Source organism: Coffea arabica, chromosome 6e (assembly GCF_036785885.1).
Source record: "Coffea arabica cultivar ET-39 chromosome 6e, Coffea Arabica ET-39 HiFi, whole genome shotgun sequence".
In the NCBI taxonomy this organism is placed as follows: Eukaryota; Viridiplantae; Streptophyta; class Magnoliopsida; order Gentianales; family Rubiaceae; genus Coffea; species Coffea arabica.
Genome location: NC_092321.1, coordinates 24,013,695 through 24,039,794, shown reverse-complemented (window position 1 = coordinate 24,039,794; position 26,100 = coordinate 24,013,695).

Here is a 26,100-nt window from a genome sequence, read left to right as displayed (position 1 = left end):
ACCCAGTCCCAACATGACTTAAGCGATCAGCGGGATAGAACCCAATTCTGCCGAGGTTGGCGGGATAAAACCCAGTTCCAACATGATTTTTGTGAAGTTTGTGAATGGTCAGTGGGATAAGACCCAGTCCTGCCATCCAATTGGTCAAGAAATTGAATTTGATTTGTCAAAAAATCAGAAATTAAATTTGATTTTCCAAGAAACAAGAATTTGAACTTGATTTTTGATTTTTTGACCTTTGAATTTTTCTGATTTTTCGAGAGCATCTCTTCAAAATAATTTGCCCCAATTTCCACCAATTGTTAAACTGATCAATTGATTTGCATGACGGCGTGGTTGCTCCTACTTGAGGCCTTGACTCGTAATATTTTGACTTACGCTCCTTCGTTGATTTCAGCCATGGATACCTGCACAGGGGGCTTACCAAAGTATGACATGCACTTGAATTTTAAAATATTGCAACTACTTATTCATAGAAAGAGCAGTGTGATTGATTTGAAAGTATATTACTTGGCTCTTTGACGAAATTCTCAAATGGACTATAAAAAATTTGCCCCAGTGTGGGCCTATTTTGCGAAATCTTACAAATAAAAGAAATTGCCCGAGTCCCCAGTGGAGTCGCCAATTGTCGCGCCCCACTTTTTTGATGTGTGTGAAAGTAGTGTGTATGTGAACGTGTGTGAAGATGAAAATAAAAGGCCGTGGGATTGTGAAATGCGACGGTTTGGTCAAACAAAGTTCAAAAAGGGTTTTTGAATGAAAAATGGAGTCGACACTCGGTATAGAGTTAGGGTGTACCAAGTCACCCGAAAAGTGATTTTTTGGAAAGAAAAGTAAACAAAACCCTTTATAAAGAACTTTTAGGTCTACGTAACCAAAGAAAGGGATCGGGGGTCACGTTTGATAAGGGAGAAAGCAAAGGCAAAACCTAAGGCACTCACTTACCCTAGCCAAAGCTAGTTGCGTGACTCAGCCCTTCTTTTCCCAATTTTCTACCCAAAATATACGTTGCATGTTGGATATGACTAATGGATATGAAAAAGAAATGCAATCCTAAATCTAAAATGTCTCTTACGAGGCTTTTTGGTCCCAACCACATGAGTTGTGGTGGCCAATAAGGAAAGTCCTCATAGAGGTCGCGAATGATGCAAATGAAGACTCAAATATGAGTGCAAGTGTGAAAATGTAAGAAAACGTGCATGTGTGCGAATGTAAGACAAGTGCATGTGTGCAAATTGAAAAAATAAAGGTGTTTGTGTGCAAATGGATGAAAATATGATAGTAGATACATATAAGTGCAATTGGGTGCAATTTGTGAGACAGAAAATAAATGATAAAAGAAGAAAAATGTGCAAACATGGCATGTGGATTGAGAAAAATGTAAGTGTGAGAAAATGTGGATGAAAGAGTGAGGAAGTGATATGATAAGAATAAGAGTGCATGAACCTAGAGGAATGCATCAAGTCGGGTACGGGAATGACTCCTAACTTCGTGACTTTAATCTTCCCTTTGATTAGAAGGAAGAACTAGCGTGCTAAGGCTATTTTGTAGCCACACTCGCTCGTTTCCCTTATCTAAAGGGGACTCTCAAGCAAATGTACCCTATAACTAGCATGGAAATGTAAAAAGCCTAGAATGAAAGGGAAAGGGTTGGAGGGGCATGCCAAATGCTAGAAAACTAAGAAAAATGCATGAAATGTAGTGAAACGTGCAAGTATGAACTAGCGAGGGAAATCCCTAAGGGTCTAGCGTTTGACTAGCCCATATCTATGAATTCCTACTAGCGTTGGATTAGTGGAAAACGGGACCATGAGACACAACTAGCGTTGGACTAGTGTGGTGTCGTGCATTCATCTATCACATTCATCTATGACTATAGAAAGCAAGTAGACATGCCAATCACCTATAAGCACGTAACACATAAGACTTAGCTTGCTCGACTAAATGCAAGAGCCTAATAAAGCAAATTAACACGTAGCAACAAAAGCAAGCAATCAATCTAATGAGCCTATTGCATTTTGCTAACAAAAAGGGGGAGGGGAAAATGGACAAAAATGCTCGTCAGGCCCTATCTATTACAAGTCAAGAGGTGTACACATACCCCATAAAGAATAACTTAAATAAAAAGCAAAAGAAAAATGAAATAAATGAAAGGAATTAAGGAAAGGCAAGGGAAGCAAGTAAACATGCAATTCTCACTTAGCACGTTGGATCACATAGAAGAAACGAAAATCAAGGAGATAGAGGTTACCTCCCTCGCAATTGGGCCCCAATGAATTGAAATCACTTATTTGCCCTCAAAAATACAAAGAAAAGTTCAAGGTACCAATTTATTTGGGAAAATTAAAGAGAGTAGGTAAACACAAGCTCACTTGGACACAAAGTTCTTAAACTCATGCATTAAGTGCAATCTAAACAAAGCATGTTAATTTATTGAAGTAAACAAGCAATTGAGTTGAAAGATTGAAACTGCCAAGGACCAAATTGAGGGGATTATTCAATTGATTGGGTCATAATAGCATTAGTTAGAAGCCAAAGGGTCAAAATGAAATTATTGAAAGCTGTTTTTGCATGCAAAACATGCAAAAGCCACGAATCATCAAGTTTTCTGCAACAAAAAACATCTGGTAGCTTAGGAAGCTTTCTTCTGCAATTTTAAGCTTTCAAACGTAAACTTCATGCAAGACTTCAAGCAAAAATCTAGCAAAGGCTATCACTCAATCGCCATTTAACAGCAAGACACTATGATTAACGCAAACCAATCATAAACACTGAACGAAAATGATCAAATGAACAACCAAATGGAAAGCATATGCTGCGGCAGCAAAAGAAAAACTAGCCTTGTGAGTTTCTTACATGAAACTTCATCACTCAATAAAAAGGCCTATAATGAAGCCACTCAAATGGATTCTGCCATTTCGACAACCAAAATCTAATGCAAGACTTCAAATTATCCCTGAAGATTCAGTCCAAGCAACTGGATACAAATGCAACAAAAGAAAGAGTGACACTTGCGACAATTTCCAGCCATGCTGTTCGGCAATGTTGTTGCTGCGTTTCATTTACTTTAACCGAACTATGTTTGTATGCAAGAATTCAAACAGACTTATACTAGTTCAACAACTAAGCTCAACCACAATGGCTCCAACCCATTGTCATTACCATTCCCCAAACATAATCATCTGTCTCCAGGAGATATGATCAAAACAAACAAGCATGAAATGCAGCAAAGCAACAAAACAGATTCATCCAACCCCAATCGAGATTCAGCAACAGCGCAAGGAAATATAAACGTTTACTGACCCTAACTCAGAACTTCGAGAAAACATTATAAGGCCCAACCACAACAGCAAGCAAGGTGCTAAGAATAAAATGGAAAGGAGAACAGCAAAAAAATAGCAACAAGGCACTGCCGCACGTACACAGCTGGAAGAAACATCAATCAGAATTGCCCAAAGTTATACGCCATTTTCTGGATTTGCTTGTTCAAATGCACCAAAATCAACCATAAACATCGAACGAAAGCTTCATGGATTCATCATATATCCCCCAAACTACCATCCCTGAAACCTAGGTCTAATCCCCATGCATTCCTTAACCATAAATCAAACAAGAACAAATAGAAAAATCCAAACTTTGCAGGAAATCATGACTGAAATACCTTGGTGAAGATTTTGCCGGTGGTGATGGAGTGCACGGCAGTAGAAGGAGAGTAGCAGCAGAAATGACAGCGCCACCACTTCAGCCAATGTCGACGATGAGATCCTCTGGGGTTGCGGCTGCTCTGTGTTTTCCTTTTCCTTCCGGTCGCTACTACCGAAGCTCTCTTCCCCGTCACTGCCCGAGGTTCGCTGCTCTGCTTCTTTCAGCCGCCAGTCCTCTAATTTTCCAGCCGTCCCAAGCCTCTCTCGCGGTTTCTTCGACTTCAGCCTTAACACACTCTTTTCTCCAGAGTTTTCATCCGCCGTTTTTTCCCTTTTCTTTTCCTTTCTCGCTTCCTGCCCTCTCTCGGTCTCAACTCTCTCAAAGCCCTCAGTTTTTCAGCCCTCAGTTTTTCCCAGTTCTCTGTTTCTTGCTCTCTCTCCAGAACCCTCGTAGCTTTTTTCCTTTCTCTACAGCCGTCCACTCAAAACTTTCTTCGGCTGCAGTTCCTTTTTCTTTTTATATGGGGGAACCCCAAACCTAAACCCTCGGCCATCTCTTCTAAAATTGCAGCCAAAGGGCTGCCCGAGTCCTTCCTTGCAAGCTGCGAAAATACGCGGCATGCATGCCGCGGGTCTTTTTTTTTTATAATAATTTAACACAATATAAATAACTAATTAAGAAAAATAACTAATGAAGAAAGATTGAATAAAATGAGCGGAACTAGGCATAAAAAGATAAAAATGAAATGCTAATTTTTCTTTCTTTTCCCTTCTTTCTTCTTTTTTTCTTAAATAGCCCAAAACCCGCAATTGGGTTTCCCCTTTTTTCATTTTTCATATTTTTCCCAAGAAAACATTGAATTTAAATCAAAACAACTAAAGCATAATTTTTGAATGCTTTTCTTTTTCCCGAGAAATTCTATGCTAAAGCTTAAAAATAATAAAATAAAAAACTAAAAACTAAAAACTAAAAAGTGAATAAACCTAGCACGACAACTAAAAAGTAAATGAAATTACACTGAAATTTTGGTGTCTACAGTTTGCCCCTCTTTGTCTGAGTTTTGGAAAAACTTGAGGCAAAGAAATAGACACCAAATACTTACCTGTGTTATTCGACCACAAAATGATCTCGACAGACAGGAATTTAAGACGGGACTGACCCGAACAGGAAATTTAAAACGGAATTGACCCGAATAGGAAATTTAAAACGGGATTGACCCGAATAGAAAATTTAAAACGGGATTGACCCGAACAGGAATTTAAAACGGGATTGACCCGAACAGAAATGTAAATGGGACAGACCCACGGGATAGACCCGGACAGAAATGTAAATGGGATAGACCCACGGGATAGACCCGGATAGAAATGTAAACGGGATAGACCCGGACAGAAATGTAAATGGGATAGACCCGAACAGAAATGTAAATGGGACAGACCCACGGGATAGACCCGGACAGAAATGTAAACGGGATAGACCCGGACAGAAATGTAAATGGGATAGACCCACGGGATTGACCCGGACAGAAATGTAAACGGGATAGACCCGAACAGGAATTTAAAACGGGATTGACCCGAATCAGGAAATTTAAAACGGGATTGTCCCGAACAGGAAATTTAAAACGGGATTGACCCGAACAGGACTTTAAAAATCGGGACTGGCCCGAACAAACTGAAAATCATGGGACTGACCCGAACAAAATTTAAAATCATGGGACTAGCTCGAACAAGCGATTTAAAATCATGGGACTGACCCGAATAAAATTTAAACTCATGGGACTGACCCGAATAAAATTAAAAATCATGGGACTGACCCGAACAAAAGATTTAAAATCGTGGGACTGACCCGAATAAAAACTTAAGATGGAATGCACACTAGTGGGACTGACCCACGGCTAGTGGCTACGCAAAAAGAAATGCTCACTAGTGGGACTGACCTACGGCTAGTGGCGATGCAAAAGGAAATGCTCACTAGTGGGACTGACCCACGGCTAGTGGCGATAAAAGTGAAACGCTCACTAGTGGGACTGACCCAACGGCTAGTGGCAATGAAAATGAAATGCACACTAGTGGGACTGACCCACGGCTAGTGGCGATAAAAGTGAAACGCTCACTAGTGGGACTGACCCAACGGCTAGTGGCGATGAAAATGAAATGCACACTAGTGGGACTGACCCAACGGCTAGTGGCAGTGCAAATGAAAGGCACGCTAGTGGGACTGACCCAACGGCTAGCGACAAAATAAAAGAAATGCACATTAGTGGGACTGACCCAACGGCTAGTGGCAGTGCAAATGAAAGGCACGCTAGTGGGATTGACCCAACGGCTAGCGGCAAGATAAAAGAAATGCTCACTAGTGGGACTGACCCAACGGCTAGTGGCAGTGCAAATGAAAGGCACGCTAGTGGGACTGACCCAACGGTTAGCGGCAAGATAAAAGAAATGCTCACTAGTGGGACTGACCCAACGGCTAGTGGCAGTGCAAATGAAAGGCATGCTAGTGGGACTGACCCAACGGCTAGCGGCAAGATAAAAGAAATGCTCACTAGTGGGACTGACCCAACGGCTAGTGGCAGTGCAAATGAAAGGCACGCTAGTGGGACTGACCCAACGGTTAGCGGCAAGATAAAAGAAATGCTCACTAGTGGGACTGACCCAACGGCTAGTGGCAAAAATAAAAGAAATGCACACTAGTGGGACTGACCCAACGGCTAGTGGCAATGTAAAAATGAAATACTGGCATGTATGAAGAAACTGCATAAGATTTACTTGAAAAATTATCCCAAAATTTTTTTTTTTGCCCAGTGCGATGAATTGGTCAGTGGGATTAAACCCGAGCCTGCCTTAGTTGGTGGTACAAAATCCAAACCCAACGTGAACTTTGTGATGTTTGCGGCACAAAATCCAGGCCCAACGTGGTATAAGCGGTTAGAGGGATAAAACCCAGTTCCAAAGTGATATAAGCGTTCAGCGGGATAGAACCCAGTTCTACCGAGGTTGGCGGGATAAAACCCAGTTCCAACATGATTTAAGCGATCAGTGGGATAGAACCCAGTTCTGCCGAGGTTGGCGGAATAAAATCCAGTTCCAACATGATTTAAGCGATCAGCGGGATAGAACCCAGTTCTGTTGAGGTTGGCGGGATAAAACCCAGTTCCAACATGATTTAAGCGGTCAGCGGGATAGAACCCAGTTCTGCCGAGGTTGGCGGGATAAAACCCAGTTCCAACATGATTTTTGTGAAGTTTGTGAATGGTCAGTGGGATAAGACCTAGTCCTGCCATCCAATTGGTCAAGAAATTGAATTTGATTTGTCGAAAAACCAGAAATTAAATTTGATTTTTCAAGAAACAAGAATTTGAACTTGATTTTTGATTTTTTGACCTTTGAATTTTTCTGATTTTTCGAGAGCATCTCTTCAAAATAATTTGCCCCAATTTCCACCAATTATTAAACTGATCAATTGATTTGCATTACGGCGTGGTTGCTCCTCCTTGAGGCCTTGACTCGTAATATTTTGACTTACGCTCCTTCGTTGATTTCAGCCATGGATACCTGCACAGGGGGTTTACCAAAGTATGACATGCACTTGAATTTCAAAATATTGCAACTACTTATTCATAGAAAGAGCAGTGTGATTGATTTGAAAGTATATTACTTGGCTCTTTGACGAAATCCTCAAATGGACTATAAAAAATTTGCCCCAGTGTGGGCCTATTTTGCGAAATCTTACAAATAAAAGAATTTGCCCTAGTGTGGGTCCATTTGATTGCAAAAATTCGTTCAAATGATTCCCCATTTACTTGATCAAAGAGAAATTGCACTTTCCAAAATTTAGAAAGTAATCATTTGAACGTTGAGTTTGAACTCATGCAGAAATTTCATGATGAATTTCTCAGAATAACGCCAAATTTCAGAAGATTTCTTCCTCACTTTAGCATCGATGCTTTGGGTAATGGGTGTTATGTCTGATTTGGAAATGGGAGGTCAAGATTTGTCTTATTCTTGTGCCCAAATGGTATGTAATCCCTTCAATACCACATCTTAGTGAAAGCAAATGGTTTGTCACCCTTATTTCTTAAGAAAATTGAGTCAACATATAAGCTTTAAGCTTACAACAAAATGGATAGAAGCGATAGCTAAACATACGAAATCTGGTTATACCCTTATGATCATGAGTGATCGATGGATTTCTTAGAGCATAATCCTCACTTTGGGTTGTTATGAAGGAATAAGTCAACGATGGATTTTACGAGCTTGTAATATGGCTTGAAAACGATAGTTAAGGAATAAGACTTTCAAGGACATTGCACCGAAGATCGCATTTTTTCAAAATTGCCCCTATTTGAACTCAAAGGTCTCAGATTTTGTTTGCATTTTTCTCATCATTCACCAGGGGTTTCAGAGTCAATTTTTGCATTTTCTTTTCTTGCTTTGTTTTTTTTTGCTTTCCTTTTCTTTTCCTCGACCTGGTGGGTTTTCTCATGGTGAGTAGCGTCAGCCCCATACCCAAGCAATTCAGAAATACAGCTAAAATATTCCGGCATCAGAAATTTTCTTGACAGGGCCATTGCAAAGAACAGAAGTCAGGACTTTCGGCTTTTGTAATGGGGTCAGGTGGGGTGCTTAGAAAAGTTAAGGCTTGAAAGCGGATTTCAAAAGTGGTTTGAAGAATCCGAGATCGCATTGTTGCGCCAACCCTATTTTAGGGTTAAATCAGAATTTGCCCCAGTTTATGCTCAATTGAGGCTTTTTCTTTTTTATTTTCTTTCTTCTTTTGACTTTTCGGCCTTTTGCCATTCTTTGAAATTTGCCCCAATTTATTTTTGAACTGAGATTCTCTTTTCTTCTTTTGATTTGGATTTTGTTGCTTTATCACTTTTCACTTCTTGAGACTTTTCCTTTTTCAACTCAAACTTGCCCCAGTGAGGGGTTTGCAATTCTCAGGGGTTGCCAAACGAAATAATTTATTTTGAAGGCTCAAAAGGGATAACTAGGGATAGAATGTTTGATTGGAAAAGAAGATGGCCTGACTTGTATTCCGTTCCTTACAATAACTCTGAAAGGAAACTTTCATTAATGCGAAATTTCTGGCATGTATCCGAATTAACTGACTGAGGAGGACCCTTGTTCATCCATATTTGTGAAACATAGGCGATCCACGCGGACAAAACTTTTCCTTTTCTTCTTTCTTTTATTTTTCAAAATTGGAACCCAAGTGGAATCAAATTTCTCCAATTTGCGGTTCCCTCCTTATTCTAGCATTTTTGCTTTTCCCCTTTTTGGAAAATTTTCCAATCTCCCTCTCCAATGTGGGGTACGATCGTAAGTGCTTTGAAAAGAACCACCAATTTTAACTCAAATGAGGATGCAAGGGATGATCAGTGTTTAGGTTGTAGAAACGACGGCCAAAGCATCATTCTTACACCTCATGACAACCAAAGTAACGAAATGGTTATTGAAAATTCATTCCCCTTTTTGATATTTGAAAATTTTCCAATGAAGGGTAGTGATCATCAAGGCACTTATTTGAAACGAAATTATTTTTTTAAAGGTTCAAATGGGAGAGCAAATGATAAAATCTGTATAAGTAGAGAAACGAATGCTCAAAGTATCATTCCAAATTTTCAAAACAAACAAGAATAATGCACATTTTTGCTTTCACTTAGATGTGAATTGAATCTGGTCAAACCAATGGGCATTTTTCTAAGCAAACTTCGCTCCAATTTGCAATTTATCAATCAATGTGACTGATTTTATTTTGGGGTTAAGTAAAGGAGAAAGGTATCTCATGGGCCTTCTGAGTGACCTCTTTTAATTTTGAACACTCTTATTGTGTAGCTCGGATCACCAATCTAGTGTACACAAGGATTTTAGAAAGCATATACTTGCGAATTTTCAGACTGGAGGTTGAAAAAACTCTCAATTAGGTCTTATTTCTTAAAAATTCATCATGAAGTCTCTTAATGAGCTCAATAAAGAATGAAATGTACACAAATAACCGTCTGAACAAAAGCTTCATTATTGCCAATGTTTGAAAAATTTAAAAAGCAATACATATGAAAACATTCTAAGGAACTCCTTTACACATGTATACATACTTTTCCCTCTTAATAGCCCCCTTCTCCCTTTGAGCAATGAAATCTCTTAAATGTTTTACACGAGCGCTTTCAGATGAATTTTCAAATTCACATTGCAGGGCCTGCCCAAGAATCAAGTAATACATGTAATTTTCAAATTTTATCAGATCAGAATTGTTTTCACACTCTATTTCATGTTTTCATGTTTTATGAAATTTTTATGAATGCAGGGGAGGGGGAAAACAAAAGAAAAATACCCAGAGTTAGTAATCAAGACTATAAAATCGGTATGCATGCCCTATGGGGGAACCCTTTTTATGCTAAGGGTAGGTCTAGCATGAAAATGCAATCCTCTAGGGTAGGCACTATACCATACTTGATGAATCCGATCAATTGATTTGAATGAAAAATGATTTGAAAAATTTGGCCAATTTGGAGTGAGAAGAAACATTCGTCCTAAAAAATGAGGACAAAATCCAAATGAATTGCTTATTTTGATCGACGCATGATGTGTCAAAAGGGGTAAAATGGTCAAATTGATTGCATGAAATTTGATTATTTATTGAAAATTGAATGGATAACCCTAAAAATGAATTAAACTAATCAAATGAATTGAATGAAATCAATTGATCAAACCGATCGAGTGAAAGGATGAATTATTCAAAAACGACCGAGTTGCCCTAAAATTGATAAAATGGACTGGATGAAATTGATGAATAAAATGGTCCAATGGATTGAATGGAATTGACGGCTTATTGGTAGTTTCAAAAAAAAAATTTATTGCGATGCATTAGTCTATGAGCCTTCTAATATCAGATTTTGGCCTCAATTTATTTATCGTCTCATCAGTAAGGAAATATTGGTGAATTTGTTCCAATTAATGTCCTTTTCGCCAGGGATTTTTACCAATTTTGATAAATGGCCAAGAAGTGATTATTAGACGCTCATATTCCAAAGATCGCTCTATAAAAAATGATCGGATCCTACCTTACCTTGTGCGCTACCCCTTTGGATGGTACAAAATGTAAACGTGCAAGTCTCATTGGATTAAGTATCCGAGACACAAGGTGGCTTATTCCTAACATGGAATTGCCTAAATGACATTCCCTTTCTAGGGTTTATGCATGATACCATTTTATTAAAGCGGTGTAAATATGTGAAAAATATGGCCTAAAGGACATAGATAATGCATCGGGGTAAAAGGTCTAAAATGAAATGTACTTATTGAAAATTAAGTGTAATGACTGAAATTTAAACATGTGAGTTATCTAGTGGGTAAGCCACTAAGAGAGTGCCAAAGAGGCCTCTTATTGCTAAGGCACATGAATGCAGGCCAAGAAAACAAAGAAATGGTTAGTGCAATTGATAGTACACATAACATATTGGGAGTAATTAAGAAAAGAAATACAATAAAAACAAGTAAAAGGGGTGGAACCCCTTCCCTCGTGCCTAATGTGCTTAAAAAGGGTGAGGTTGACTCTAACCTAGGAAAACTCTAACATAGATGCATGAGGCTGGGGTTCACTAATGCAACTAGACTCGATAAGGTTTAAAAAGGTCCCCAAGCCTTCAGACCTAAGGGAATGGGTCATCAATCCCAAGACCCTCGGTCGGTGGCTCGAGCGGTCCCCTAGGTACTGCTATGGGCGCAGAGCACACCATCCACATACCTAGAGAAATCATTCCTAGTCCTACAAGGCGGTGTGGGAAAGAGCCCACGAAAAATAAAATAGAATAGGATAACAGTAAATAGACATGCACGTATGAAGTGTTCCCTATTTTGAGGGAAGGAGTTGAGAACCAACGCGAGACTCTAAAGGTGACACACACCCCCCCAAAATGCAATGCAAAGCGCGAGATAAAACAAGTACAACATACATCCAAACAACCAATCATACATACGTGAGTGAGGGAATAGCTTGATACGCGCGCGAGGCAAAAAGTCCTAAAAATGGCAAAATGCAACTCTAATATCCAAATGCTATGCATAAAAAGGGTAGAAAAAGGAAAAGAATAGCTAAATCAAATGCTTGGACCCACTTAGAAAGTCCCCAGTGGAGTCGCCAACTGTCGCGCCCCACTTTTTGAGTGTGATGAAAGTAGTGTGTATGTGAACGTGTGTGAAGATGAAAATAAAAGGCCGTGGGATTGTGAAATGCGACGGTTTGACCAAACAAAGTTCAAAAAGGGTTTTTGAATGGAAAATGGAGTCGCCACTTGGTATAGAGTTAGGGTGTACCAAGTCACCCGAAAAGTGATTTTTTGGAAAGAAAAGTAAACAAAACCCTTTTTAAAGAACTTTTAGATCTACGTAACCAAAGAAAGGGATAGGGAGTCACGTTTGATAAGGGAGAAGGCAAAGGCAAAGCCTAAGGCACTCCCTTACCCTAGCCAAAGCTAGTTGCGTGACTTACCCCTTCTTTTTCCAATTTTTCTACCCAAAATATGCGTTGCATGTTGGATATGACTAATGGATATGAAAAAGAAATGCAATCCTAAATCTAAAATGTCTCTTACGAGGCTTTTTGGTCCCAACCACATGAGTTGTGGTGGCCAATAAGGAAAGTCCTCATAGAGGTCACGAATGATGCAAATGAAGACTCAAATATGAGTGCAAGTGTGAAAATGTAAGAAAACGTGCATGTGTGTGAATGTAAAACAAGTGCACGTGTGCAAATTGGGAAAATAAAGGTGTTTGTGTGCAAATGGATGAAAATATGATAGTAGATACATATAAGTGCAATTGGGTGCTGTCGCGCCCCACTTTTTGAGATGTGTGAAAGTAGTGTGTAGAATATGTATGTGAATGTGTGTGAAAATGAAAATAAAAGGCCGTGGGACTTAAAAATGCGACGATTTGGCCAAACAGAGTTCAAAAAGGATTTTTTGCATGGAAAATGGAGTCGCCACTTGGTATAGAGTTAGGGTGTACCAAGTCACCCAAAAATGAATTTTTTTGAAAAAGCAAAGTAAACAAACCCCTTTTTAAGAACTTTTAGGTCTACGTAACCAAAGAAAGGGATCGGGGGTCACATTTGATAAGGGAGAAGGCAAAGGCAAAGCCTAAGGCACTCCCTTACCCTAACCAAAGCTAGTTGCGTGACTTAGCCCTTCTTTTCCCAATTTTTCTACCCAAAGATATGCATTGCATGTTGGATATGACTAATGGATATGAAAAGGAAATGCAATCCTAAATCTAAAATGTCTCTTACGAGGCTTTTTGGTCCCAACCACATGAGTTGTGATGGCCAATAAAGAAAGTCCTCATAGAGGTCGCGAATGATGCAAATGAAGACTCAAATATGAGTGCAAGTGTGAAAATGTAAGAAAACGTGCATGTGTGCGAATGTGAGACAAGTGCATGTGTGCAAATTGGGAAAATAAAGGTGCTTGTGTGCAAGTGGATGAAAATATGATAGTAGATACATATAGGTGCAATTGGGTGCAATTTGTGAAGTGGAAAATAAATGATAAAAGAAGAAAAATGTGCAAACATGGCATGTGGATTGAGAAAAACATAAATAGTGAGAAAATGTGGATGAAAGAGTGAGGAAGTGATATGATAAGAATGAGAGTGCATGAACCTAGAGGAATGCATCAAGTCGGGTACGGGAATGACTCCTAATTTCACGACTTTAATTTTTCCTTTGATTAGAAGGAAGAACTAGCGTGCTAAGGCTATTTTGTAGCCACACTCGCTCGTTTCCCTTATCGAAAGGGGACTCTCAAGCAAATGTACCCTATAACTAGTATGAGGATGTAAAAACCTAAAATGAAGGGGAAAGGATTGGAGGAGCATGCCAAATGCTAAAAACTAAGAAAAATGCATGAAATGTAGTGAAACATGCAAGTATGAACTAGCGAGTGAAATCCCTAAGGGTCTAGCGTTGGACTAGCCCATATCTATGAATTCCTACTAGCGTTGGACTAGTGGAAAACGGGACCATGAGCCACAACTAGCGTTAGACTAGTGTGGTGACGTACATTCATCCATCACATTCATCCATGGCTATAGAAAGCAAGTAGGCATGCCAATCACCTATAAACACATAGCACATAACACTTAGCATGCTCGACTAAATGCAAGAGCCTAGTAAAGCAAATTAACACGTAGTAACAAAAGCAAGCAATCAATCTAATGAGCCTATTGCATTTTGCTAACTAAAACAAAAGGGGAAGGGGAAAAATGGACAAAATTGCTTTCCAAACCCTATCTATTTCAAGCCAAGAGGTGTACACATACCCCATAAAAGAATAACTTAATAAAAGCAAAAGTAAATGAAATAAGTGAAAGGAATTAAGGAAAGGCAAGGAAGCAAAGTAGACATGCAATTCTCACTTAGCACGTTGGATCACATAGGAGAGATAAAAAAAAAGGACAAAAGAAATTATACCTCCCCGTTTGTGCTCTAACGAAGTGAAATTACTAATTTATCCTCCAAAACAATAAAATGGTCAGGGTACCAATTTAATTAAGAACGTTAAAGAAAATATGCAAAACACATGCTCACTTGGTCATAAAGCTCTTAAAATCACGAATTAAGTGCAATTAAACAAAATATGGTAATTAATTAAAGCAAACAAGCAATGGAGTTGTAAAATTAAAACTACTAAGGACCAAATTGAGGAGATTATTCAATTGATTGGGTCATAGTAGCATTAGTTAGAAGCCAAGGGGAGTAAAGTGCAATTTTTAGAAGTTGTTTTGCATGCAAATTCCTATGCAACTACGTAGAAAGCTTTCTGCACAAAACAAACAAATCAGCCGCATTTCTTTTGTGTTTCACTTTCAAACGCCAACTTCAAATTCAACTACATGCCTTAACCAAAGCTCCCTTAATCTAACATCCAAAAATTTAAACTAGACAGCAAAAACATAAATTTGACATCCCAAACCAGCAAAGACATAGGAGGAAATCATGCAAACATTGAAAAACGAAAGTTGCTACAACCGAAAGAGAAGTCTGCTGCATTTTCATTTACAAATGGATTCTAGACAGCTTTGAGTATAGCCATTTCATCTGTCCAACATTGAACTTAACCAGCAAAGCAAATAAACTCCTCATCCAACAAACCAAACATTGAAGGAAATTATACAAATGCTGGAGAATTTTATGCAAAATGATTCGGCAGCAAGTCTGCGGCACAACAAAGACTTGGACAGCAAAAGCGCATGCCTAAAAGTGGAAAAATTGTGAGATTTTGCTGATTCTGCATGGTCAAGCAATGCTCACGAAATTGTGAATCCAAAAACTAGCAAAAGTCTCAGACCATTCAGTTAACATAATCTAGACAGGATTCTTAATGTGCCAAAAGAAGAAGAAACACGCAATAACAAGGGAAAACATGAAACCAGAATCTTTGAGAGCTAATCTTTGTTTCGTCTAATACAATTTTCCTTTTCAAGAACATCTAACAATTTCGACCAAACAACTGGAAACAAAATGTCACAAAACTTTCATTTCATCTTTGATAGCAAATTTCGATATCCAATGATTCAAAAGGACTCATGCAATGCTAGAAGACAGTTTGTGGCAACTTTTCCCTAATGCTTTCGGAGTTTTAACGAGTTCATGCACCAGTCATTGATAACACAAGAAGCAAACTCACATTTAATGAACATCTCAGTCATAAAAAATCCAAACAAAGGAAAATGACATGAGAATCGCAGGGCAAGGAAAATGAAATGGTTTTCTCAAATGCAACCCTAACGCAACTAACATCTCAGCCAACCAATCAAAGTCACGACATGAAGTTATGCAAATACTGGCAGTCTTTTAGGCAAAGAAAATTCGAAGGCTTTCTTATTCTCTGCTGCAACTTCGCAGCTTATTCTCTGCATAAATCATCCATGAACTCCAATCCAAACAAGATAATGCAACAACGATAACCTATCAACTAATACGCCTCAAGACATAAGCCATTAACATGCCCAACTCTGATGTAAAGCTATACGACAACAAAAAACATTCCAGCAGCCCTATACTTCATGCCAGAGATGACCCAAAACACGCACAGCAACCAGAGCGCAAGAGACTACAAGCTATCAGCAAGACACTACAGGCGTCAACAAATTCTAGAAATTCTCCGTTCAAATGATGCAACTATCAGCCCCAAAATTGTCGGAGATCCCAGGAAATTCAGCTCAAACAAACACAGAAAACATGCATATTCCACCCTCATGAATAACCCAACAAGAAGAATTGCCATGAACCAAATCACGGAAAGAGGCTTCGAGAGCTTGAAGATAACTTAAATTTAAAGAGAAAACTTACAGTGCTTGTATTCTCCCTTGGTGAAGATCCGTGACTGATGTTGGCTTAATGAAATGATGACAGCTTCTCGTGAGGGTCAACAGTCCTAGTACCTTCTTCGTTCCTTGAGGAAGCAGTACTAGATCTCTCTTCCTTTCTCCTTGCTCCCTCGTTTTGCTCAGCTTCCTTGCCCTTTAGCTTTTCCTTTACTCTCAAATTCCTTTCCCAGTTTCCTTCTCCTCTAGCTCTACCCGAAGCTTTCTTCTTTTTGTTCCCGTTCAAAGCCTGTTCCTTTCCACTCTCAGCCTTGTTGATTCTCCTCCAGCTCTCAGCCCGTAAACCCTCTTTTCTATTTTCTTTCTAGCTCTCCCCGCCGTCAAACTCTCTCGTTAGTTTCTTTTTCTAGCCGTCATCAGATTTCCTTCATCAGCCGTCTTCCCACAGCCTCTTGCTCTCGGTTTTCTCTCTTAGCCGTCTGTTCTCCTTGAACCCCAGCCGTCACCAGACTTCCCCGCTCTCTTTCTTTTGTTCCTTTCTGAAACCTCCTCCCCGTTCAATCCCCCCTGGCTGCGGCTTCTTTTTAGCCTTTTATATCAAGTGAGAAGCCCTACAAACCCTCTTTTGGATGGCTAGAAACCAACCTCCTCGAGCCCTTCTCCCTTGGCCATCCGATGGCCATTCTACGTGAAACAGCTTTTTTTTTTTCGAAAGAGTTAAGTAATAAACAAAATATAAGGAAAAATAACCACTGAAATAAATAAAAATGAGCAAAACTAGGCATAAAAAGATAAAAATGAAATGCTAATTTTTCTTTCTTTTTCCTTCTTCTTTCTTCTTCTTCTTTTCTTTTTTTTTTTTTTTTTTTTTTTATTATTTAGAAAACTTCAATATTTATTCCAAAATCACGAAATACAGCGGAAATACAAAACGACTTGCAAAACCCGCAATCGGGTTTCCCCTTTTTTCATTTTTCATATTTTTTCCAAGAAAACGTTGAATTTAAATCAAAACAACTAAATTATATTTTTTGAATGCTTTTTCATTTTTTGAGAAATTCTGTGCTAAAACTTACAAATAAAAAACTAAAAATAACTAAAAAGTAAATAAAAACTAACACGACAAATAAAAATAATAAAAAAATAGTAAATGAAATTATTTTAAAAATTTGGTGTCTACAGTTTGCCCCTCTTTGTCTGAGTTTTGAAAAAACTTGAGACAAAGAAGTAGACACCAAATACTTACCTGCAAACTTGTCGACGACTGTTCATTTGTTGAAATGAGGACTGGCCCTCTTTGATGAGACTGGCTTGGACGAAAAATTTAAAATCGGGACTGACCCGAGACAGGAAATTAAAAATCGGGATTGACCCGAACAAGAAATTTAAAAGCGGGACTGACCCGAACAAAATTTAAAATCGTGGGACTGGCCTGAACAAAATGAAAATCATGGGACTGACCCGAACAAAATTAAAATCATGGGACTGACCCGAATAAAATTTAAAATCATGGAACTGACCCGAATAAAGTTTAAAATCATGGGACTGACCCGAACAAAAGATTTAAAATCATGGGACTGACCCGAATAAAATTTAAAATCATGGGACTGACCCGAATAAAATTTAAAATCATGATGCACACTAGTGGGACTAACCCATGTTTAATGGCAATGAAAATGAAATGCTCACTAGTGGGACTGACCCAACGGCTAGTGGCAGAATAAAAGAAATGCGCACTAGTGGGACTGACCCATCGGCTAGTGGCAGAATAAAAGAAATGCGCACTAGTGGGACTGACCCATCGGCTAGTGGCAGAGTAAAAGAAATGCGCACTAGTGGGACTGACCCATCGGCTAGTGGCAGAGTAAAAGAATTGCGCACTAGTGGGACTGATCCAACAGCTAGTGGCAAAATAAAGAAATGCGCTAGTGGGACCGACCCAACGGCTAGTGGCAATGCAAAATGAAATGCTAGTATGTACAAAGAGATTGTGTAAGACTTGCTCGAAAAATGATCCGAAAATTTGCCCCAATGTGATGAATTGGTCAGTGGGATTAAACCCGAGACTGCCTTGGTTGGCGGTACAAAATCCAAGCCAAACGTGAACTTTGTGATGTTGGCGGCACAGAATCCAGGCCCAACGTGAACTTTACGATGTTGGCGGCATCAAGTCCAGGCCCAACGTGATTTTTGTGGAGTTGGCGGCACGAAACCCAGGCCCAACGTGGTCTTTGTGAAGTTGGTGGTACGAAAACCAAGCCCAACGTGATTTTTGTGAAGTTGGCGGCACGAAACCCAGGCCCAACGTGGTCTTTGTGAAGTTGGTGGCACGAAAACCAAGCCCAACGTGATTTTTGTGAAGTTGGAGGCACGAAACCCAGGCCGAACGTGGTCTTTGTGAAGTTGGTGGCACGAAAACCAAGCCCAACGTGATTTTTGTGAAGTTGGCGGCACCAAGTCCAGACCCAACGTGAACTTTACGATGTTGGCGGCACCAAGTCCAGGCCCAACGTGAACTTTGGGATGTTGGTGGCACGAACTCCAGGCCCAACGTGATTTTTGTGAAGTTGGCGGCACGAAATCCAGGTCCAACGTGATAAAGTGATGTTGGCGGCACCAAGTCCAGGCCCAACGTGATAAAGTGAATAGTTAGTGGGATAAGACCCAGTCCTGCCATCCAATTGGTCAAGAAATTGGATTTGATTTGTCAAGATACAAGAAATTAAATTTGATTTTCCAAGAAACAAAAATTTGAACTTGATTTGATTTTTGATTTGATTTTTCATCTTTTTGAATTTTTCATCTTTTTTTTTTTGAATTTTTTTGAATTTTTGATATACGGGAGAATCTTTTCAAAAAATGATTTGCCCAAATTTCAATTATTGTGTCACCGATCCTTCGATCTGCTTTATGGTATTATTGCTTTTTGCTCAAAACTTTGACTCAGCCCTCTTCCTCAGTTCAAACCATGAATATTCAGTTCTTGGACGACATCTCACAGTTTAAAATTTGCCCCAGTTGCGGTATTTGAAACGAGCATGGACCTGCAAAAGAAATAAACAAATAATGCCACCACCATCCGATCAATTCCTCCTTCAAGAAATGTGTAAACATGAGTACTTTGATGCTTTCCCCTTGATACTTCGAAAACTCAGCTTTGTTTTGTGATCTGATCAAATTCCATTGACTTCCAATGCTAATAAGGCCCTTGGTGTCCAGGGATTTTCGATAAATCAGGGGGGTTGCCATCTAATGAACTCAAAGAGATAAATAAGACCATGAAACTCATGAAAGAATATCTTATTTACACAACAAATGATGAAAATTTCTATAACATGAAAACAATCATTTATTTTTATTGAAAGAAAATTAATTTTAAAGAAATGAATCTATAAATTCGACAATTTGCGCTTAAAAAACCAAAGTATTCCGACTTCAAACAAAATGCCACGCTTGACCCTTTAGACATCATCCGCCCTGAGTTCAATGTCGACAACAGAAAAACCACAATACAAGGAGGAATCCCAAATGAACCGAATCACCAGCTTTCTAATTCCAACCTCACTTTTTCTCATGAAACTCTACCTTAGCGCCCTTTTAGGTTTTCACTAAGGCTATTCCCACCTTTTTTGTTTTTTCTTTTCTTTTCCTTTCTTTCTTTTTGCTTTTTTTTCTCTTTCTTTTCTTTTCTTCTTCTCTTTTCCTTTTCTTTTCAAATGTGCCCTTTCGGATTTTCACCTGATGAACAAATCTTGCCAATAGCCTTTATCAACTCAAAAAATGTGTTTTAAGAAATAATGGCATCAGTGCGACAACCCCTTCCCTTACAAAATGAGTGAAGGCGTATTGACATCATTTGCCATGTGACTTAGAAAATTTCCTTAAAAGAGGTGATGCCAAGAATGGAAGCCAGGACTTTTGACTTTTGTAATGGGGTCTGGTGTGGTGCTAGGAAAGGTTAAGGCTTGAAGGCAGACTTCAAAAAGTGGTTTAAATGATCTGAGATCGCATTTTCATGTTAACCCTATTTTAGGCTTAAATCAGAATTTGCCCCAGTTTATCTTTAACTGAGGCATTCTTTTGTTCATTTCCCCTTTTTTTCTTTTTTTTCTCTTTTTTTCTCTTCTTTCAAAATTTTGAAAATTTGCCCCAGTTTATTTTTAACTGAGACATTCTTTTGTTCATTTCCTTTTCTTTCGACTTTCCTTCAAAAAATTGAATTTACCCCAATGTGGGGTTTTCTCTCTTTTCTTTTTCTTTCAAAACTAAATTTGCCCCAGTGTGGGGTTTGCGATTCTCAGAGGTTGCCAAATGAAATAATATATTCTGAAGGCTCAAAAGGGATAACTAGGGAGAATGCTTGATCGGAAAAGAAGAGGGCCTGACTTTTATTCCGTTCCTTACAATAACTCTGAAAGGAAACTTTCATTAATGGAAAATTTCTGGCATGTATCTGAATTAACTGACTGAGAAAGACCCTTGTTCATCCATATCTGTGAAACATAGGTGGTCCGTGCGGACAAATCTCTTCATTTTCTTTTCTCTTTTTTCTTTTCCTTTTTTCAAAATTGGAACCCAGGTAGAATCAAATTTCTCCAATTCGCGGTTCGCTTTCCCCTTTTCTTTTCTTTTTCAAAATTCCCCAATCTCCTTCCCCAATGTGGGGTGCGATCATATGTGCGCTCGAAAAGAGTCACCAATTTTTAGCTCAAATGAGGATGCAAGGGATAAATGGTGTTTAGGTTATAGAAACGATGGCCAAAGTATCATTCTTACGCCTCATGACAACCAAGTAAACGAATTGCTCGTTGAGAATCCATTCCCTTTTGAAAATCTTCCCAATGTAGGGTAGTGATCATTAAGGCCCTTATTTGAAACGAAATTATTCTTTTAAAGGCTCAAATGGGAGAGCAAATGATAAAATGTGTATAGGTGGAGAAAAGAATGCTCGAAGTATCATTCCAAATTTTCCAACCAAATAAGAATAATGCACATTTTTGCTTTCACTTAGATGTGGATTGAACTGGATTAGACACAGTGAACATTTTCAAGCAAAGGTTGCCCCAATTTGCAATTTATCAATCAATGTGACTGATTTTTGTTTTGGGGTTAAGTGAAGGAGAAAGGCATCTCATGGGCCTTCTGAGTGACCTCTTTAAATTTTGAGCACTCTTATTGTATAGCTCGGATCACCAATCTAGTGTACACAAGGATTTTAGAAAGCATACACTTGCGAATTTTCAGGCTGGAGGTTGAAAAAACTCTCACTTCGGTCTTATTTCTTAAAATTCATCATGAAATCTCTTAATGAGCTCAATAAAGAATGAAACGTACACGAGTATTATACAAAACAAACAATTGTCTGAACAAAAGCTTCATTATTGCCAATGTTTGAAAAATTTAAAAAGCAATACATATGAAAAACATTCTAAGGAACTCCTTTACACATGTATACACATTTTTCCCTCTTAATAGCCCCCTTCTCCCTTTGAGCAATGAAATCTCTTAAATGTTTTACACGACCGCTTTCAGATGAATTTTCAAATTCACATTGCAGGGCCTGCCCAAGAATCAAGTAATACATGTAATTTTCAAACTTTATCAGATTAGAATTGTTTTCACACTTTATTTCATGTTTTCACGTTTTATGAAATTTTTATGAATGCAGGGGAGGGGGAAAAATAAAAGGAAAATACCCAGAATTAGTAATCAAGACTATAAAATCGGTATGCATGTCCTATGGGGGATCCCTTTTTGTGCCAAGAGTAGGCCTAGAATGATGTAATCCTCTGAGGTAGGCACGATACCATACCTGATGGATCTGATCAACTTATCGACATTTGATTAGAAAGTAATTTGGAAATTTTGGACCAATTGAACAGCAGGAGCTCTCCAACAAAATGAGGACAACTCCGAATGAATGATTGGTTTTGACTGGCACAAGAATTAATTTAACTTTGACGAGTTTGAAGAAATTTGAAATTTCCTAACACAGATCAAAACCCCAAGTTATCCAAATCAAATAAAAATGCAATGGGTGAACAACTAGGCGCTTCAATCTGAAATTTGACATTAAAACCCTAATTAGTTGACTGGGTTGGATAAAATTGATGACTTATTCAAAAATTGACCGAATCACCTTAAAAAAGGGTAAAATGGTCAAATGTATTGAATGAAATTTGATTATTTATTCAAAATTGAATGGATAACCCTAAAAATGAATTAAACTAATCAAATGAATTGAATGAAGTCAATTGATCAAGCGGATCGAGTGAAATGATGATTTATTCAAAATCGACCGAATTGCCCTAAAATAGGTAAACTGGTCAAATGGATCGGAAAATTGACTAAATCACCCTAAAAAGGGTAAACTGGTCAAATGAAATTGAACGAATCTGATGATTTGAATTTATTCAAAATTGATTGAATTGACCTAAGAATGGGTAAACTAATCAAATGAATTGAATGAAATTGGTGATCTTATTCAAAAATCGACTAGATTGCCCTAAAATGGATAGACTAGCCAATGAATTCAAAATCGACTAGGTTGCCCAAAAAATGAACAAATTGATAAAATGGACTGGATGAAATTGATGAATAACATGATTCAATGGACTGAATGGAATTGACGGCTTATTGCGATGCATTAGTCTATGAGCCTTCTAAAATCAAATTTTGGCCTCAGTTTATTTATCGTCTCAATAGCGAGGAATTACTTGTAAATTTCTTCAAACTAATGTCCTTCACGCAAGGGATTTTTACCAATATTGATAAAAGGGTTAAGAAGTGATTATTAGACGCTCATATTCCAAAGATCGCTCCATGAAACTGATCGGATCCCACCTTACCTTGTGTACTACCCCTTTGGATGGTACAAGAAATATAAACGTGCAAGTCTCCTTGGATTAAATATCCGAGACACTAGGCGGTTTATTCCTAGCACGGGATCGCCTAAATGGCATTCCCTTTCTAGGGTTAATGCATGATGCCATTTTATTAAAGCAGTAAAACATGCAATTTGAAATGAAATCATGACCTAAAAGGACCTTTTATACGTCAAGGTAGGCTTAGAATGCTATGCAATTATTGATCTATGAATGCAATATCAAAATCTTTAAACGTGCAATAACCTATCGACGAGGGCAGGTTCTAAATGAAGGTCATGCCAGACCTCTTATTTGCTAGGGTTTGTGAATGCAATGGGGACACAAAACCAAGAAAAGTTAGTTCAGCCAGATAAATACACATAACACATTGTAGCAGTGAAATCAACACAACGAAATAAAGCAATAAAAGGGAGAAAGGGGTTGGACCCCTCCCCTCGTGAATAGTGTCCCTAATAGGGTAAGGCAGACGCTATCCTAGGTAAAACTATCATGGATGCATGAGGTTGGGGCTCACTAATGCATCTAGACTCGATAGATTTTAGGTCCCCGAACCTTCAGACTTAGAAACCAAAGGTCATCAATCCCAAGGTTCTTTGTCGGTGGCTCGAGCGATTCCCCAGACATTGCTACGCATACGTCGTGTCACGGCCACATGTCTGAGTGAATCTATCAAAAATCCTCAATCTTCGACTAAAAGCTAAAGGCTATTAACCCAAAACTTAAAGCGGAAGATTAATTGACCCCTCGGATCGTGCTACGCACACGTCGTGTCACGATCACACGTCCAACTGAGTCGCCTAAAATCCTAACAGGGTGGAGTGGCGAGACAAGCCACTAAAAGAAAAATAAAGGAGGGATAAATAATTAAAACGTATGCACGTATGCTACTGCTTGTTTGGAGGGGAGGGATCGAGAACCATCGCGAGGCTCTAGGGTATGTCCCCCACCCAAATGCAATGCAAAGCGCGAGATAAAACAAGTACAACATACATCCAAACAACCAATCATACATACGCAAGTGAGGGAATAGTTTGATACGCGCGCGAGGCAAAAGGCCCTAAAATAAAAAAATGCAACCCTAATATCCAAATGCTATACATAAAAAGGATAGAAAAAGGAAAAGAATAGCTAAATCGAATGTTTGGACCCACTTAGGAAGTCCCCAGTGGAGTCACCAACTGTCGCGCCCCACTTTTTGAGGTGTGTGAAAGTAATGTGTAGAATATGTATGTGAATGTGTGTGAAAATGAAAATAAAAGGCCGTGGGACTTAAAAATGTGACGATTTGGCCAAACAGAGTTCAAAAAGGGTTTTTTGCATGGAAAATGGAGTCGCCACTTGGTATAGAGTTAGGGTGTACCAAGTCACCCAAAAATGAATTTTTTTGAAAAAGAAAAGTAAACAAACCCCTTTTTAAGAACTTTTAGGTCTACGTAACCAAAGAAAGGGATCGGGGGTCACATTTGATAAGGGAGAAGGCAAAGGCAAAGCCTAAGGCACTCCCTTACCCTAACCAAAGCTAGTTGCGTGACTTAGCCCTTCTTTTCCCAATTTTTCTACCCAAAGATATGCGTTGCATGTTGGATATGACTAATGGATATGAAAAGGAAATGCAATCCTAAATCTAAAATGTCTTTTACGAGGCTTTTTGGTCCCAACCACATGATTTGTGGTGGCCAATAAGGAAAGTCCTCATAGAGGTCGCGAATGATGCAAATGAAGACTCAAATATGAGTGCAAGTGTGAAAATGTAAGAAAACGTGCATGTGTGCGAATGTAAGACAAGTGCATGTGTGCAAATTGGGAAAATAAAGGTGCTTGTGTGCAAGTGGATGAAAATATGATAGTAGATACATATAGGTGCAATTGGGTGCAATTTGTGAAGTGGAAAATAAATGATAAAAGAAGAAAAATGTGCAAACATGGCATGTGGATTGAGAAAAACATAAATAGTGAGAAAATGTGGATGAAAGAGTGAGGAAGTGATATGATAAGAATGAGAGTGCATGAATTTAGAGGAATGCATCAAGTCGGGTACGGGAATGACTCCGAATTTCACGACTTTAATTTTTCCTTTGATTAGAAGGAAGAACTAGCGTGCTAAGGCTATTTTGTAGCCACACTCGCTCGTTTCCCTTATCGAAAGGGGACTCTCAAGCAAATGTACCCTATAATTAGTATGAGGATGTAAAATCCTAAAATGAAGGGGAAAGGATTGGAGGAGCATGCCAAATGCTAAAAACTAAGAAAAATGCATGAAATGTAGTGAAACATGCAATTATGAACTAGCGAGGGAAATCTCTAAGGGTCTAGCGTTGGACTAACCCATATCTATGAATTCCTACTAGCGTTGGACTAGTGGAAAACGGGACCATGAGCCACAACTAGCCTTGGACTAGTGTGGTGACGTACATTCATCCATCACATTCATCCATGGCTATAGAAAGCAAGTAGACATGCCAATCACCTATAAACACGTAGCACATAACACTTAGCATGCTCGACTAAATGCAAGAGCCTAGTAAAGCAAATTAACACGTAGTAACAAAAGCAAGCAATCAATCTAATGAGCCTATTGCATTTTGCTAACTAAAACAAAAGGGGAAGGGGAAAAATGGACAAAATTTCTTTCCAAGCCCTATCTATTTCAAGCCAAGAGATGTACACATACCCCATAAAAGAATAACTTAATAAAAGCAAAAGTAAATGAAATAAGTGAAAGGAATTAAGGAAAGGCAAGGAAGCAAAGTAGACATGCAATTCTCACTTAGCACGTTGGATCACATAGGAGAGATAAAAAAAAAGGACAAAAGAAATAATACCTCCCCGTTTGTGCTCTAACGAAGTGAAATTACTAATTTACCCTCCAAAACAATAAAATGGTCAGGGTACCAATTTAATTAAGAACGTTAAAGAAAATATGCAAAACACATGCTCACTTGGTCATAAAGCTCTTAAAATCACGAATTAAGTGCAATTAAACAAAATATGGTAATTAATTAAAGCAAAAAAGCAATGGAGTTGTAAAATTAAAACTACTAAGGACCAAATTGAGGAGATTATTCAATTGATTGGGTCATAGTAGCATTAGTTAGAAGCCAAGGGGAGTAAAGTGCAATTTTTAGAAGTTGTTTTGCATGCAAATTCCTATGCAACTACGTAGAAAGCTTTCTGCACAAAACAAACAAATCAGCCGCATTTCTTTTGTGTTTCACTTTCAAACGCCAACTTCAAATTCAACT